Source organism: Pelophylax lessonae, assembly GCF_965119305.1.
Source record: "Pelophylax lessonae genome assembly, chromosome: 3".
Classification (NCBI taxonomy): Eukaryota; Metazoa; Chordata; class Amphibia; order Anura; family Ranidae; genus Pelophylax; species Pelophylax lessonae.
The window spans coordinates 368,823,990-368,842,954 of record NC_138770.1 but is presented as its reverse complement, the minus strand read 5'-3'; the positions used below and the strand labels follow the sequence as shown (position 1 = coordinate 368,842,954).

Genomic DNA, 18,965 nt, shown 5'->3' with positions numbered 1-18,965 from the left:
GAAAAGTGCAGGTATACTTTAAAGTGATTGTAAAGGTTCAAATTTTTTAAAATAAAAATAACATATACTTACCTGCTCTGTGCAAGGATTTTGCACTGTGCAGCCCCGATCCTCCTCTTCTGGGGTGCCCTGTCGGCACTCCTCCTCTTCATCGGGTGCACCCATGGAGAGCCACCTTCAATGGGGGGCATCCGTGCGGGCATGCACCCTAGTCCTGCAGCTGCCTCCATTGACACAGACAGAGGAACTTGGCCCCGGATTTTCTTGACAGTAGCGGGAGCCAATGGCTCCTGCTGCTATCAATCTATCCAATGAGGACAGAGACAGCAGCTGGAGCCGCTGGGCTTGTGCACATCACTGGAACGGATCGGCTCAGGTAAGAAAAGGGGGGGGGGCTCTGGGGGCAGCTGCATCACAGAAGGTTTTTAACCTTAATGCATAGAATGGGCTGCAATAACACCGGTATTTAACGTCAAAGTACCGACGTAAAACTGCAGCGGGTGGTCCGGAAGTGGTTAAGGGAAAAAAAAGGTAATTTTGAAACTCAAGGCAGCAACACGTCTCAAAAGAGTTGGGACAGGGCAACAAAAGGATGACAAAGTAAGGACCCTTTCACACATACGGACCATTTCATCAGTTCAGTCACATTTTCTTGTCATCAGTTTTTTAGTCAACATCCATTTTTTATCCTTTGTCATCCGTTTTTCATCCTTTGTCATCCGTTTTTCATCCTTGGGCCCCTTTCACACATGCTGTCCGTTTGTCCATTTTTCATCCATCCGTTGACGGATGAAAAACGGACATCAATGTATCTCTATTGTAAAAACGTATGACAACGGATGATCATCAGTTAACATCAGTTTTCATTCGCTTCCGTCAATGTCCGTATTTTTGAACGGATGAATGCCCTATTTTTCATCCGTCAAAAAAACGGATTGAACAAAAAACAGATGACAATGGATGAAAAACGGATGACAACGGATGAGAAACGGATAACAACTGACGAAAAACGGATAACAACTGACGAAAAACGGATGACAACTGACGGAAAACGGATGAAAAATGGATGAAAAGCGGATGGAAAACTGATACATCTTGACGTGACTGAACTGATGAACTGAACGGGACCGTATGTGTGAAAGGGGCCTTCGTCATTCATTTTTCATCCTTTGTCATCCGTTGTCATCCATTTACGTTTGTTTTTCATCCATTTTCATTTGTTTTTCGTCTGAGCCGTTTATAACATGATTGGGTATAAAAGGTGCATCTTAGGGCATCAGTGTCTCAGAAGTAAAGATAGGCAGAGGTTCACCAATCTGTGAAAAGCTGCATCCAAAAACAATCTCAGAATAATGTTCTCCAAAGTAAAATTGAAAAGACTTTAAATATATCATCTACAATACACAATATCATCAAAACATTTAGAGAATCTGGAGAAATCTCTGTGTGTAAAGGACAAGACCAAACGCAATATTGGATGCTTGTGATCTGTGGGCACTCAGAAGGCACTGCATTAAAAACCGGCATGATTCTGTGATGGACTGCATGGGCTCAGGAATACTTCCCAAAATCACTGTCTGCAAACACAGTTCGCCGTGCCATCCAGTAATGAACGTTAACTCTATCAAACAAATAAGAAGCCAGATCGGAACATGATGCAAAAATACAGCTGTCGTCTTGTGTCCAAAGCGCATACCAGATTTGTTGCAAAGTGGAAAACTGTTTTTGGGTGGCCATTCGGTGTGGGCCTCCTGTTTGAGGTGAGGACAGCCCAGCCCCCAGTGTATGGGGTCCTGCGAGCTCCTCCAAGCTCTGCCTTGTATTGCATATATTCAGGGCTGAGCCCTCTGTACAGCTCTCCCATCCTCTGCTGGGGCACATTCACACTTTGGGAATTCAGAGGTCTGGACGGACAGTGTACAGTACAGCACCAGTTGCCCCATCATTTTCCACCATAGAACTGGACTGACAGAATACGTTGTAGGCGGGTCTAGATGGGAACGCCAAAACTGGTGTGTACAGAACGTGCATGGGCCTCATTTTCCTCAAACTCCATAATGAGTGAGAGGATCAGTGGAACCCCCATAATAAAAGGGGATCATTGGAACCCCCATGATGAGCGAGAGGATCATTGGAGTCCCCATGATGAGTGAGGGGATCATTGGAACCCCCATGATGAGCGAGGGGATCATTGGAGCCCCCATGATGAGCAAGGGGATCATTGGAGCCCCCATGATGAGCGAGGGGATCAGTGGAGCCCCCATGATGAGCGTAGGGATTAGTGGAACCCACCCGATGAGCTCAAGGATCAAGCGAGAGCCCCCTTTTGGTAAGCATGGGGATCAGCGGACTCCCCCTATGACAGGGCTTGACAATAAAAACAGGCTCCTAGTTTTTATTAGCTGTCTCCAAGATTCAAAGTGTTACTTTCAGTTAGGGAGTCTTCAAACAAGTCCTTCAAGATGAGATAGTGAGTCCAAATTGATAAAAGAAAAGGTGCATTTATTCACTGCAGTGGAGAGATACAATACACAGAGGCTCAATTCATGTGAGCTGAGAAAAATAGAGAAGTATATCTAACAAACATTAAGCTAACTGATTTATAGTAATGAATATGCATAGGACATAGGCGTGTTCTAGGTTCTAATCTAGGTGTGATAGTAAAATCAATCTAATCAGTGTCCATATCTTCTGAATGGCAAACTAATAGTTAAATGGACGTTAACATCATGTGTCTGACACAAAAAAGGGAACTAGCAGAAGTCCGCCATGACAGTTGTTGCTTCAAACTGGTTCGGACCACAAATGTCTATTCTTTGATCAAACAGGAAGGTAGGTGGTGGGTTTTCAGCAGGCAGTGAGTGTCCACACAGGTTTAGCCTTTAGTTTCCTACAGTTTTACAGAAAAGTCCAATGAAATGACCGTAATAAGCAGAAGTTACAATATATATATATATATATATTATAATGCATACAGAACACATTTTTTAGACCCCCATATATATTTACTCAAACGCAAATTTGTCAAGCCGTGGCATACTGCATCTATGACAACAGCATGGCTTCATAGTAGAAGAATCCGGGTGCTTAACCAGCCTGCCTGCAGTCCAGACCTTTCACCAATTAAACATTTTTGGCGCATCTTGAAATAAAAAATGCAACAAAGGAGGCTCTGGACTATTGAGCACTTAAAATCCTATAACGAGCAAGAATTAGACCACATTCCTCTCACAAACCTCCAGCAACTAGTCTCCTCAATTCCCAGACCTTTATAGAGTGTTGTTAAAAGAAAAGGGGGATGCTACACACTGGTAAAAAGAAGAGAGAAAAAAGTGTCATCTAAGTGCAGCATGAGAATACAGTTTAATAGAGCAATGGTCAAAAACACTCACAAGATATAGAATGAATACAGGCTCATCTCAAATGGGCACTGTATGGACCATCTATTATCTATAAAACCGCTTGTGGCAGAGGGATTTGTCTGGCCTTGCTGGGGAAACCGAGGACGCTGGATGGTTTCCCAGGGCTGCCTCACACAGAGCTGGAGCGCATCCGGAAACCCATTCACATGCCTACTGAGCCTGTAGAAGTAGCAGTCGGCTCCAAACATGTAGCTTGTCCAAGACACTGAGTCATCCTCTCCTCTCCTCTGACGTCATATCTGCCTGTAAGTGTGTCTTGGACTATGCCCTACTACTTCTATCCAACTAAATCTCAGCATTGTCCCCCAGGGACTAAGGTGGGCCAGCAATAGGAGGAGAAAGCCCCTTTGGGGGAAAGAAGGGGGAGTGATAATTGCAAAAAAAGGAAGGAGAAGGCAGTTAAATTCAGAGGATTAGTTAGGGAGGGATTGGAAAATGTGAAGTGTATAAAGGGGAGGGTGCCTCAGGAGTGAAGAGACAGTATTAAAGTGGCAATAGGTTTAAAATCTGACTCAGTTCCACTGTATGTGAACCAGCTTGCGAATTGGATGTGGTATAAAACGCATCCATTTTGCATATATGTGAACTGAGCCTTGAATGGCAGATATGGTTTATTTTCTGTAAACGCAATAATTGAGTTTTGCAGCATCTTTCCTAAGAGAGATCTACATAGAGATAGTCCTGTTGCATTGAATGCAGATGTGTTGGTTGAATTCACACCCATCCCCCAACCTTTGGTAGTAAAAATATGTGCTAATGTCGTGCATGCACTTTCTTGACTGTTAGGATAACGATGGGGTTCTTTGGCAGTTACTAGAGTACTATTGTAGGTTTGACTGCTACCTGTGACAATATAAAGTGAGAAACATAAGAAAAAATGATCTTGCCAATGTACGGAAAAGATCTACATATGTAATTATCTATGTATATGGTAACAGCCATATTTGAATATGGGGACAAATAAAATAGACTTTCTGTATTACTAAAATGTAAAACAAAACCAAAGAAAATTCCCAGCTCAACTTGTCAGGCAGCCTGCAACAAACCAAATTAATAGTTTTTTTAGTTAAAAATAGGTGTTTAGTTTGCACACAATTGCAAATACATGCGTAAGTTGCAGAGGCTGCAACAAGGCAACCCATTATTAGTCCTAACTATACATTCTTGAAAGCCTCCATATTAGAAGCACATGCATTATAATGGATAGGCAGAGAGGGCAGGTGAGCCTGGAGGGAGCCCACCCCTTCTTAAAGGCACAGGGGCACACTGCAAGGTGTCCAGCTCATCCCCTCACCAGTATTTCAACAGTACAAACAAATGGCCCCTGCCCCACCTATAACTGGCCTTTGCAGCAAGAAGCATATGGTGGGGCAACGCATGCAAAACAAAACCAAAGAAAATTCCCAGCTCAACTTTTCAACCAGTATGCAACCAACCAAACAGTCTAACAGTTTGCGTTAAAAACAAGGGTTTAGTTTTTACATATTTGCAAATGCATGCATAAGCTGCGGAGGCAGTGACAAGGCAACCCATTGTTATCCGCAGATGAGTTGAGCTGGGAATTTTCTATGGTTTTGTTTTTTCTTTGCCACAAAGGTCAGTTATAGGTGGAGGCAGTGGCCATTTATTTATTTATTTATTTTTTTTTCTGTACTAGTTACATAGTTACATAGTAGTTGAGGTTGAATAAAGACAATAGCCCATCCAGTTCAACCTGTATAGGTGTGTTTGGCCGTAATCATCACTCATACCCCTGAATGTACTGATCCTTGAGATGTATGTCCAAAAGTCTTTTGAAAGCAACCATACTTCCCGCAGAAACCACCTCTTGTGGTAGAGAATTCCACAATCCTGTAGCCCTAACAGTAAAGAACCCCCTGCGTTGCCTGAGGTTAAAACGCTTCTCCTCTAATCACATTGTATGCCCTTGAGTCCTCATGCAATCCTTTCGACTGAATAGCTTTTTTTCTATGCTTAGATCACCATTGAGGTATTTATAAATTGCTATCATGTCCCCTCTCAGGCGTCTCTTCTCCAGGGAGAATAAATCAAGCGTTTGCAGATGCTCTTCATAATTTAGGTCCTCCAATCCCCTAATTAGTTTAGTTGCCCTTCTCTGGACTCTCTCCAGCTCCAATACATCCCTCCTGAGGACTGGCGACCAGAACTGGACAGAATACTCTAGATGTGGTCGGACCAGAGTATTATAAAGTGGTAGGATTATAGTTTTATCTCTGGAATACATCCCTTTTTTATGCATGCTAATATTCTGCCGGCTTTGGCAGCTGCCGCTTGACATTGCATGCTATTGCTTGGTCTATCCTCTACCAAGACTCCCAGATCTTTCTCCATTTTTGATTGCCCCCCCCCTAAAGTGTATTGTGCTTTTAGGTTTTTAGTCCCCAAGTGCAAAACCTTACACTTCTCCACATTAAACCTCATTTGCCATGTCGTTGCCCACTGTTATTTTGTCCAGGTCATTCTGTAGGATATCTGCTTCATGCTGTGCAGTTATTGCCCTGCCCAATTTTGTGTCCTCTGCAAAAACTGATATAGAACTACTGATCCCGTCCTCAATGCTGTTTATGAATAAATTGAACAGGGTTGGTCCCAGGATTGAGACTTGGGGGAACCCACTTACCACCTCAGACCAGTCTATGCGCTGTTTATTACCACCCTTTGGACACGCCCTTTTACCCAGTTCTGTATCCGTGAGCAAACCTTACGGTCGATGCCTGCAGACCTTATTTTATAAATTAAGCGCTTGTGGCGAACTGTATCAAACGCCTTAGCGAAATCCAGGTACACCACATCCACTGGTCTCCCCCTATCTAGCTCAAAGCTCACCTCCTCGTTGAATGTTAAGAGATTGGTTTGACAAGAACGCCCATTTGTAAATTCGTGCTGATTACTGCTGATGATGTTGTCTTTTGCAAACTCTACGGTATAGTGCCTTTATCATCCCCTCCAGAGGTTTACATACTATCAATGTCAGACTGACAGGCCTATAATTACCCGGGACATGCCTCTGCCCTTTTTTGAATATCGGTATCGCGTTTGCTTTCCTCCAATCCCCTGGTACATTTCCTGTCATAATACTGTCAGCAAAGATCAGGAACAGTGGTCTAGATATGGTCTTACGAAGTTCTTTGAGTACTCTCGGATGTACGCCATCCGGGCCTGGTGATTTATTTGTGTTAATTTTATCCAGCCTTTCCCTGATTTCACCCTCGGTTAGCCATAGCGGCAAGTCCTGTGTATTACTACTAACCATACAGTCATGGTCAGTGTACCCCTCCGTTTCCTGTGTAAAGACTGATGAGAAAAAAGCATTCAGCACGGTTGCTTTTTCAGTGTCCTCTGTAACCATCCTCCCATCATTGTTAATTATGTGTGAAACATGCTCTGCCATAGTTTTTTTGCTGTTGATATATTTAAAGAATTTCTTTGGGTTCTTTTTACTATCCTCCGCTATTTGTCTCTCAAAGTTGATTTTAGCCATTTTGATTTTGTATTTACTTTTCTTATTTGCCCCCTTGTATTGCTCGAAAGCCAATACTGTGCCCTCTGATTTATTTTTCTTGAATGCCATTTTTTTTACCCCTAATAAGTTTGTTAACATTACGGTTTAGCCTGCCAGGTTTGGCTTTGTCTCTTCTAAATGTATTTCCCATAGGAATGCACTGCTAGATGCATTTGTTTAATATGTTCCTAAAGCAGTCCCATTTTTCCTCTGTGGTCAGTGTTCCTAAGGTTTGGTCCCAGTTTACCCTTTCCATCATTGAGCACAATTTGGGAAAACATAACCGAGGCTGTCATTATATTTTTTATTTTTTCTGATGTTCATTCTTAAAGTAGCGCAATATGGTAATGCTGATGTGGTAAATAACTTCATGGGCTATACTGATCACCCCTAGATTGAACATATATAGTTCTATTTGAAATACAATAATACCACATGTGAAACATCACAGAATAATGTGTAAGGCTCATCAAATATTGAATTCAGGTGAGGGTTACAATAATAACTCAAAAGGTTTACTTTGTTAAAATGCACTGTGGTCTACTTTTAATGTCCTCTGTTTGCTGGTTTAATGCCTTAAAGTTCAAACTAATTTAACTTCATTTAGTATCCAGGTCTAAACTCTATGTGAAAGGGAGGCAATTTATATGTAGTTTGATGGCTAAGATTTACAGGACATGACACAAACCCCACTTTGTTAATTTAGATTGCGAGTTCTTTGCAGTTGTAATGATTTAGTGGCACTTGCTATGTTTGCAGTTTATTTCTTTTAATGTGAGTTAAATAATCAAGGAGGAGAAATTAGAGTGGACTGTCCCCAAGGAGGATCTGAGATTGGTTAAGTGAAAAGAGTAGAGAATTCTAATCAATACCAGCTTCTAAAGTGCTATTCAACATTATGTACCAGACAGAGAATTGGTTCATGGTGTTCAATACGCATGGCTTTTTAGGAAAAGTATAAAATAAATGCAATAACCAACCATAGTTTTTTCATTCACTCTTGTAAAATGCTGTTTATTAGTGGTGTATGGTAGACAGGGAGTGTACGTCTCTCTTACTTCCCAAAAGGAAGAACTTAATCAGATGAGAAACAGGAAATCATTTCAGCCTAACTGATTGCATTTTATAGAGAACTGAATGTTGAATTATTAATGTACTTTATCTGCACCTGTTAAAGGACATTTAACAATTTTTATATTCTTAAAGCGTTCCTAAACCCAGGACCCTGCATTCATTATATCTGGTCTCGCACAGTACACAGAACTTGTAAATCCAATCGTTTTAGTAAATATAAACTGCTAAATACCTTTTCTCTATCGTTCGACAGACTCAGCTCCATATCTTCTTAGACCATTGGGTTATGCTCCTCCAATCAGGAATAGGCACTAGGCAGGAAAAAGCTTTACCACGCCTATGGGGGCTATCCCTGCAGGCATAACCCCACACACTCTGCTACAGCAGCCAGTTTGTTTCTGCCTAGTTTAGGAATAGGACCTTGTTCCCTGCTGGGACTTCGGTCTTGGCTATAATAGGGAAATTTGTTATTTTGTGATTTTTTTATTTTTATTTTCACTAGTTAGAGTTCCTGGAGAACTACAAGCAACAGCCGGCTGTGGTTTCGGACTGGATATTCTAGATCCTTATGGTCTCCCAGCCTGGCCAGCTTATAGTCCAGAACTAGGCCTCACCACGACAGAGCCCTGATGGATGTCGACGAGCCTGCGAGTGGACAAGTCCCACTGGGACGAGATTGACATGGAACGCCTTGAGTTGCAGCGTGCCCCCTGGCTGGCAGCACCCCCACCCCAGTTGGGAGGTGGTCTGTGCGGAGTGGCGCCCATCTGGTACCGTGGTATGGTGAGTAATGCTGTCCCCCCAATCCTCTGGCGGTCTCGGAGTGGACTTGGGCCCCCTCCCTGGAATAGTCGGACCTTCGGGGCTCCCTCGGTTCCCCTGGACTCTGGGATATTGTGCCTACCCCCTCCAACTTTCCCCTACCCATAGTAGGTCCTACCTCCGGGGGAAGCAGAAAAATTGCGGCAGCTGAGGCTTTTTTCTTCGGGGGTGGCCTTGTCCTGGTGGGGTCCCTTCCTAGGGCCCCTCTGATGCCTCTTGTCTGGAACCCCTTCGGGGAGTCCGGGAGACCGCATGGCGTGCCGTGGGGGCCGCCATTTTGCTGTAGATTAATGCCTTTTCTTTTCCCATTGAATTGCATTGGCAGCCCATTTTTTCCCCATAGGAATACATGTGGCGGCCATTTTTCTGTAGTCCACAATGCTGGACAGCCAAACGGCATGTAACTTAAAAAAAATCTATCTCTGACAAGCTGGCTTGTCATTTGCTGTGAAGAAACATTTTACTTTCACAAGATAGTGCTGGCAGTCTTCTGAGCGGTCTGGTAACGTTTTCTGGGGTCCCTTGTAGGTTTTACTTGCCCACTCTATCGGCTTGTATTGCATTGGGTTTACCGCACATTTAGCGGTGGGATCACGATTTAGCGACTTTTAAAGTGACACTGCATTTTTTCATATCGGTGTAATATGGAGTCCCAGGGTACTATTTCACCTACAGACCCCTATGAGTGGCTGCGGAACCTTCTGGGTTGCAGCCTATGTCTGCAATTATGGCAGTCTTGGAAATCCTTGTGTCTAAGATAGATTTTGTATGTAAAAGCATTGCTAGCCACAAACGCCCTCTGCCTTCGCCTCCCTCCGTAGTTTCCTCAGATTCTGCGGCAGACTTGGTCGCCACAGATGCACCCCTCCCTGAGGGGTCGGTGTTTTGTCGCATTCTGATGGTGAAGAGGACCTGTCCTCATCTGCCGCTGAGCGGGCACGCGCTTTGGTGGAAGCACTTATAGTTTCAGTGCTGGAAACCTTAAAATTTGCTGATGAATCTACAGCATCGGGTTCGCAGTTGTCTTTTGGCTACCGCAAATCCCGAAAAATCGGGCAAGGTGTTTCCTTGATCCGGAACCTTTTGACGATATTGTCAGTGAAAAATTTTGGCGCATCAAGCAGATTTTAGTGGTGCCTAAGCGCTTTAAATGCCATTATCCTTTTGCAGGTGCAGTTTCCACTAGGTGGACCACCCAGTTTCCAGGCTGAATACGTCTACTGTGGTTCCGGTGGAAGAATCCCCTGCCTTTGCAGACCCTGAGGATAGGCGAGTGGAGTCTCTCGCCCGCCATCTGCACGTGCTTGCGGGTTCTATTTTGAAACCAATATTTGTGAATGTCATGGTGTCCCAGACGGTTACTGAATGGTTGAAGTTACTAAGAGGTAACTTTAAAGCGGAGCAGCTCCCCTCAGCAGTGCTGAAACTAATGGACCAGATGGCCCAAGCCCTGGTGTTCATGTGTGATGCATCCCTGGATGCGGCTCCCCTAGGGGCCAGAGTGTGGGCAGTGGGGATTGCAATTAGACGCATGGTGTGGTTGAAAAGCTGGTCCACGGACCAGGCTTCCAAAAAGGCTTTGACAGATCTTCCCTATATGGGGGAGAGGTTGTTTAGATTCTCTGGACGAGTTGATCAAAGGTCTTACGGGGGAGGGGGAGGGGTACTATTCTTCCGAAGCACTCTAGGGCAAGGTGCTACATCATAGACGGGGGCCTTCCTTCACTGCTCATAAGTGGCTTTTTCCTACTTCTGGGTCGCAAGAAAAAGGTAAGCCGTTCAGGTCTTCTGGAAATTTCAAGAAGCCATGGTCAGGTAAATCAAAGACCAGCCAGTCCGGATCTGCGGGCAAATCCTCGTCTGCATGAAGGGGCGCCCTCACCCGCTTCTGAGGTGGGGGGACCTCTTTGCTTCTTTCCAGAACCTTGCACTTCATTGATTCAGGACAGATGGATACACAAACTGATCCGATCAGGGTACAAGATCTAATTCCAGTCTCGTCCATTGGACAGATACTTCCCATCCAACCCGCGCCTCTCTTCAGACCGGTTAAGGGATCTATGGGAGGAGGCACAAGATCTGCTGTCCCAAGGAGTGATTGTACCAGTTCCCTCTCAAGAACACTTTCAAGGGTTTTATTCAAACCTGTTTACTGTGCCTAGAACAGAGGTCAAAGTGCGTCCAATTCTGGATCTCAAGGCTCTGACCAACTTTGTGCGGGTACAGAGGTTTCGCATGGAATCCATTCGAACGATAGTGTCGTCTCTGCGCCAGGGAGACTTTTTGGCCTCCATAGATATCAAGGACGCATATCTACACATCCCTATCTATGCTGGTCACCAGCGGTTTCTACGCTTTGCCGTTGCAGAGGAACATTATCAATTTGTGGCATTGCCCTTTGGTATCGCCTCCGCTCCCAGAGTGTTTTCCAAAGTACTGGCCCGGTGTTGGCATTGTTGCGCCAACGGGGGATTGCGGTACTGAGGCAGGGGCGGACGTACAGGGGTCGCAGGGGTCACCATGGCGACCGGGCCCCATGCTGCAGGGGGCCTGAGAGGGCCCCCTGTATGTATAGAGAGGAGGAGCGGCAAGCGCAGCTGAGACCCGAGCTCCCCGATCCTCAGCTGAACTGTAAATCGGCACCGAAGAATAGGAAAGTGAAAGCAGAGTGTGTGCTGTGCTCTCTGCCTCCCCCTACAGTGCAGTACCCGACGGCAGAAAGTTACAGGAAGGTACAGTCCTCTCTCTACCGTTTTTAAAAAGGGTTTCTGTATGTATGTGTTTATATGTATGTGTGTGTGTGTGTGTATGTGTTCCTCCGTGGGATCATTCTAAATCTGGTATTATCTGTTCTTCAAAAGCCTCCTTTTGATAACATTAGGGAGCTTTCTCTGCTTTCATTGTCTCAGAAAATTGACTTTTTGGTGGCTATCACTTCTGCCTACAGAGTGTCTGAGTTGGCGGCGTTGTCCTGCTGTTCGCCTTATCTGGTGGTCCACAGAGATAAAGTGGTACTCCGACCAAATCACTCTTTTCTCCCTAAAGTGATTTCTGATTTTCATTTGAATTAAAAAAACATGCTGCCTTCACTCTGTTCCAAGCATCCTAAAGAGATTGCCTTGTAATCTTTGGATGTGGTTCGAGCGATCAGAGTTTACCTGGCGGTTACGGAGTTTTGTAGAAAGTCAGATGCTCTTTTCGTCCTTACTGAGGGTCCTCGTAAGGGATTAGCTGCGTCTGCGGCAACCATTTCCAGGTGGATCAGGCAGACGTTATTTCAGGCTTATTCTCTGAAGGGTCAGGTTTCTCCTTTCCCAGTGACGGTGCATTCTACTAGAGCACTGATTGCCTCTTGGGCTTTTCGCCATCAGGCATCAGTGATGCAAGTTTGCAAAACAGCGACTTTGTTTGTCTGTGCATACTTTCACAAAATTCTACAAAGTTGATGTGTTGGCATCTTCGGATGCTTCTTTTGGCCACAAGGTTTTGCAGGCTGTTTAAAGAGAATCCTTTTTGTTCTCGTTGAGGGTATATGTTTTTACTAGGTGAGCTCCAGTTGTTCCTGGTTGAGCTCCATATTACCTGGTTGGCTATGTTTTGCCTTTGGGGCTTTACATTCTTTGCGTTGTCTTCCTACCCCTCATATTAATACTGCTTTGGGACATCCCAATGGTCTAAGAAGATATGGAGCTGCGTCTGTCAATGAACGATAGAGAAAACTGGATTTTTGTACTTACCGTAAAATCCTTTTCTCTAAAGTTCGACAGATGCAGCACCGGTCCCTCTGCTTCTGAGTGAATGGGGCGGTTTTGTCTTCTAAACACTGCTTGCAACGAAACTGGCTGATGTAGCAGAGTGTGTGGGGTTATGCCTGCAGGGACAGCCCCCATAGGCGTGGTAAAGCTTTTTCCTGCCTAGTCCTGATTGGAGGAGCATAACCCAATGGTCTAAGAAGATATGAAGCTGCGTCTGTCGATGAACTTAAAAAAAAAAAAAAAACATTTTTATGGTAAGTACAAAAATCCAGTTTTCTCATCAGCAGTATATAGCAGTCTTGTGATTTCTATCAGTGTCTGGTTAAAGCTTGTAGGATGAGTTTTCCTTCTACTCTGATTCTACTCTGACTGTCTTATGAGGCAGCAGGGCCCCTGGTCCTCTGTCTGTACAGTGCTGATTGGCCCTGTGCTGATCACATGCACTCTCTCAAGAAAAAGCATGTGCAGAGTGCCCCCAAGGCTCTGTTGTATCAGGAAATGGATTTGGGACTGTGGAAGAAGGGGCGGATCAGAAAAGACAGAATCAAACAGCCTTTTTACACAATACAACGGATTAAACCCTTAGAAGCTTGAAAACATACCACATCTGTCCTTTGTAGTGGTTTTTATGCTATTGTTGTTCATTCTGTAAGATCCAGTGTTAATTTCGTCTACTAAAATATTTTCGTTGACTACATTAACACTATTTTAGTTGCCTAAAACTAAAACAATTCAGATGACTAAAATACGACTAAAACTAAAATGACATTTTAGTCAAGACTATGACTAAAACTAAATCGAAAATTTACATCAAAATTTACATTACTCTGCTGGACATTGGCCATTTCTAAATCGGCAACACAATTCCATCCAAAGCCTGTAATAATAGCACATTAACCACTTGCTGACCGCCACAAGTACATATACTGCGGCGGTCAGCCCCTCACAGGCAAAGTGACGTATGGGTACGTCACTAGCCTGTGAGGCTCTGGGAAGCGAGCACGCGCCGCCGGAGGCGCGCTCCGTCACGGACCCCCCCCCCCGGCGCGTGTGCTTGGCGGACCCGATGTCCGCCAGGCACTCACGATTGTCCGTGACAGCGGGAGAAAGGCAGGCGGCTGATGTAAACAAGCAGCCTGTCATTCTCCCCTGTGTAAGAACAGTGATCATACGGTTCTACTATGTAGGACCGTTGATCACTGTTCCTACACCTCAAGCCACAGCCAATCACAGTAAGAATCATGCCCCTAGGGACACACACCACCCCTCCCTCTCAAATAAAGTTAACCCCTTCACTACCAGTGTCATTTTACAGTAACAGTGCATATGTATAGCACTGATTACTGTAGTAATGTCACTGGTAACCCCAAAAGTGTCAGTCAAGGGTCCGATCTGTCCGCCGCAATGTCGCAGTCCCGCAAAAAAAATCACAGATCGCCGCCATTACGCGTTAAAAGAAAAAAACAACAAAAATGACAAAAATCTTTCCCTTAGTTAGTAAACGCAATAGCTTTTGCGCAAACCAATCAAAATACGCTTTTTGCGATTTTTTTTTTACAAAAATATGTAGCATAAAACAAATTGGCCTAAAATGTTAAAAAAAATTTAGATTTTTACATTTTTTTGGGGAATTTCATATAAAAAATGGGAAAAATATTATTTTTGCAAAATTGACGCTCTTTTTTGTTTATAGCGCACGATCAAAAAATCGCACAGGTGATCAAATACCACCAAAAGAAAGCTCTGTTTGTGGGAAAAAAAGGACGTCCAATTCGTTTAGGTACAGCGTCGCACGACCGCACAATTGTCCGTTAAAGTCACGCAGTGCCGAATCGCAAAATACCCCCTAGTCAGGAAGGGGGTAAAATCTTCCGGGGCTTAAGTGGTTAAAGTTTAAACATGTATTCCACTACCTCATAAGCATTTTTTTATATATTTTTTCTTAATATTTAATGTTAGTAATATATTCAGGTAATATGTGCAATGACATTACAGCCAATTGAGTTTACAGTTTTTGGGTTTTTTTTATGTTAAAGTTGCACTTCTGTTTGTCAAAAAGCAATATTTTTGTCCATAAAAATCGGTTTTATTGATGAAGACGTTGTATATCACAATGGCTAAATCTGTGTCTGTAGTGCGTGTTCAAACCTTAATACCATAAATAACATGTTATTAGATTTTTAATCCAGGAGTATATAACTAGTTGGAAAATTCTAGAGAAATGTTTAAATAATGCATTACAATTTACCTAAACCCATTTGATTTGTAGTTTACTAAAATGTACTGGAGATTTTAGTCGACTAAAATATGATAAAAACTAAAACAATTCAGATGATTAAAATACGACTAAAACTAAAATAGCATTTTAGTCAAAAGACTATAAGTAAAACTAAATTGAAATTTGCTGCCAAAATGAACACTGGTAAGATCCTCAAAGATGACAACAAAGACTCCAGACTGCGGTTTCAGTGGTTTCTAAGGCTCCACTCACAACTCAGGTGCGACGGTGCGTTGCATTTAGGGCAGTCCATTCATTTCGGTAGGCTACCCTATAATTGACAAACTCCCAAAAGAAAAAAAAAAGTGCAGCACCTTCAACAGCAATAAGCCACTGTATTGCCGTGTGATTTAGTGCACGTGGTTTGGTTGGTGCATTTGGGTTGACTTTAACCACTTAAGGACCAGAAGCTTTTACCATTTTAATGACCAGGCCATTTTTTGCGATATGGCACTGCGCTACTTTAACTGACAGTTGCGCAGTCGTGTGACGCTGTACCCAAATAAAATTGATGTCCTTTTTTTTTCTCCCACAAATAACGCTTTCTTTTGGTGGTATTTGATCACCTCTGTGATTTTTATTTTATAAAAAAGAGTGACAATTCTGAAAAAAAGAAACCAATATTTTTTACTTTGTGCTATAAAACATTCCCAAAAAATAAAAAGTAAAAAAAGTAAATTTTTTTCATCAGTTTTGACCAATTTGTATTCTGCTACATATTTTTGGTAAAAAAAAAATCCCAATAAGTGTATATTGATTGCTTTGCGCAAAAAATATAGCGTCTACAAACTAGGGAATGGATTTGGATGTCATTTTTATTTATTTATTTATTTATTTTTTTTACTAGTAATGGCGGTGATGAGCGATTTTTTTTTTTTGCAGGACTGCGACATTGCGGCGAACATATCGGACACTTAACTGACACTTGACACTCTTGGGGGGACCAGTGACAATACTACAATAATCAGTGCTAAAAATATGCACTGTTACTGTACTAATGACACTGGCAGGGAAGGGGTTAACACCAGGGGAGATCAAAGGGTTAAATGTGTGCCTAGGGGGTGCTTTCTAACTGTGTGGGGGTTGTAATCACTGGATGAACACAGAGACCTGTGTTCCTAAGTAGGAGGAACACGGGATTGTTGTGTTAATCACTGACTGAACAGTGGTCTGCCCTGTTTATATAGGCAGACTGCTGCTCTGTCTCCATGGGGAGCGATCGTGGTTACCCGCAGGACTCGCTGATTGGCTCCCCCTCTAGCCAATCCACGCGTGTGCGCGCCCCCCACTATCTGCTACACGAAGCGACGTTCATGTAGGTAATTTCGCGCAGCCTGCCGCAGTATAACTATGGCGGCTGGTTGGCAAGAGGTTAAGAATGAATGGCACTGCTTTTGCTGGAACAGAGCATGCTTTCAAGCATGGCCGGAATGCAACATTGCTCATTCATTTAAATATGAACAACACCTAAGAGCTTGGAATATCCTGGTGGTTGACTAAATTAGAGAACTGGCAGCCTACCAAGATTCTGCTGTTACAGACGAGCCTGTTTTGTCTTTTATACATGAAAGTGGTCCTACTTGGGTTTAATAAAATTGTTTGGTCCTATTGTACATAGAAGTGCTTTTCCTTTTCTCTGAACCCAATACCTATGTTGTGAACTTTGAAAAAAAAAAAAAAAAAATTCTTTACAATGTTTAAATACACAGCCAGTTTACTTGGGAGTTCCCAGAGAAAACCCACACAAACAAAGGGAGAACTTGCAAGTTTCATGCTGATAGTACTGAGAGCAGAAATGACAATCACTAAGCCCAGCTAAGCTGCCCAATATAAAATGAAATGTCTATAATTAAAAAGTTTTGACTTTAGAAATACTTTACTGATGACAGTAGAACATGTGACAAATCTTACTGTAATGGCAAAATTCCATTATGAGGAATTTATTTATTTTAGGTACTTGTAAAAGTGTCGTCAATTTGCACAGCATTTTACATATATACTGTATATGTTGTAAATTCACATCGGTCCCTGCCCTTGAGGAGCTTTCAATCTAAGTTCCTAACTCACATTCAAACATATACATAACAGGGCCAATTTAGACAGGAGTCAACCTACCAGCATGAGTGTGAGAGGAAACTGGAGCACCTGGAGGATCCCACAAAGGCATCGGGAAAGCATGCAAACTCCGACCCTAGTGATGCTAGGTGGAAGTGTTAACCACTTGGCCCCTAGAGATCTAAATATATACATCTGTATATAGAATCCTTAGGTGGGTTGGTCCATGATTATAAATACAAAGTCATAGTGCCATAACTCTAGATTCTAGATATTAACTAGAAAATATAATTTTCAGCAATTAAATGTCTTAAACAGTGGGCTATCCTATGTGCACTAAAACGGAGGCCTTCCCTCTAAAAATCTTGACTGTACAATGTTTTTTTTTTTAACTTCATGGTCATTTTGGTCCCTTAGAACACTTGCTCTAGGTTGATTTCCACTGCTTCAGAGACAGCGGATTATTGCCTGAGCTAGTAATCTAAAGTCTGGCAAATTTAAAGCCCGGTTCACACTACCGCGACCATGACACTACCGCGACCAGAAAGTCGCCCCATGAAGGAGCGACTTTTTAGCGTGACTTTGAAGAGACTTGTTTAGAGACTTGGAATAGACTTGGAAGAGACTTGTGCACTACTTTGAAGAGACTTACATGATTGGCGACTTTGTTTGTGGGGAATGCCTGGCTAATCTCTTTCTTCTTCCTGGAAAGTCTGATAACAAGTCCCTTGAAACTAGATAAGGATCCGACTTAGAGGAGACTCCCATTGAAGTCTATGTGCACAAGTCAGATACAGGTCGCCTTGAAGTAGTACAGGAACCTTTTCTGAAGTCGGAGAGACTTCAGTAGTGCATATTAAGACGGCTCTCATTCATTTACATTGAATTTGTAATGACAAGAGACTTGGGGCGACTTGTGTCCCAAGTCGGAGTAGTGTGAACCGGCTCTAAATGTACCCATAGATAGGAAATTATTTTTGTCTGGTAACGATAACAAAATGGGTCTAATGGACCCTGCAAAGGTGTTTTTTTTTTTTTTTAAACATTTTAGCACGGTTTGGAAAGTAACCTTAACAGATAATGCAAGGATTCTAGGTTTGGAGGAAAAGATGCCTTACTGAATACTACTATTTGTCCCCTTCCTCTTTGAAGCTAAATTCAAACATAACACTCGCTGCTCTATACTATGAAAAATTTAAAAAATTTAAAATATTAACCACTTCCTGAACGCAATATGTATATATACTTTGCAGTTTGCAAGTGGTTTATCGGGATTATAGTTGATATACCGTTATTGATTTTTTTTAAGCCGGCGGCTGGCTTTCTTAAGCTGAAGAGCTGCTAGAACGCTTTTAGAAGCAGCGAAAGGGGACGTACCCCTCGCTCACCAGTGTTTTCTCGGGCTTACAGTTTTCTCCAGCTTGCCCGAGAATCGTTCCGACGGTGTGGCCAGCTGGTCACAGAGACGAATACGGGTATCAGACCCCTGGCCTTCTCATCCACCTCGTGACCAAAGACCAAGCAATCTCACACCCTGCCGTCACTTGCGTAACAATGCCACTCTCAGCTGCACCCAGCACACAGATTGTCCAGCTTGCGGGACCACAATCTAGATGCCAGCAGACTGAGAGCGATTGTCACCGGGTTAATTAAATGATTAACCCTTTCACTGCCACCACCGCTACGTTTGAGCTTAGCGGATGCTCCTGATTTCACAAATATCAATTATGACTTTAGAATAACCGTCTGTAACACACACTGTCACCTGACAAGAATGTTTCAGATAGGTTAGCCTAAACAGTACAAATATCAATTATGACTTTAAAATAACTGTCTATAACACACAATAGCGCTCTCCAGGAGGCAGGGTCGTTTGGGTCAAGTTGCGTTTAAGAGCTTAGAGACAAAAGTTAACACTTTTCAAAATAAGGTTTAATTATAAGAAAGGTTTAAAATTGGTGTGAATAAAAATATTTACAGAAAAATGGGTTACAAAGAAATGGAGACACAATATACAGCAATTTAGAAAAAGGAGA

General features: G+C 43.0%; 1 protein-coding gene across 1 annotated transcript in view; it reads left to right on the top strand.

Moving 5' to 3' along the window:
- Positions 1–18,965, top strand: part of RNGTT (RNA guanylyltransferase and 5'-phosphatase) — a 641,023-nt gene that overhangs the window by 251,048 nt on the left and 371,010 nt on the right. The window lies entirely within an intron of this gene.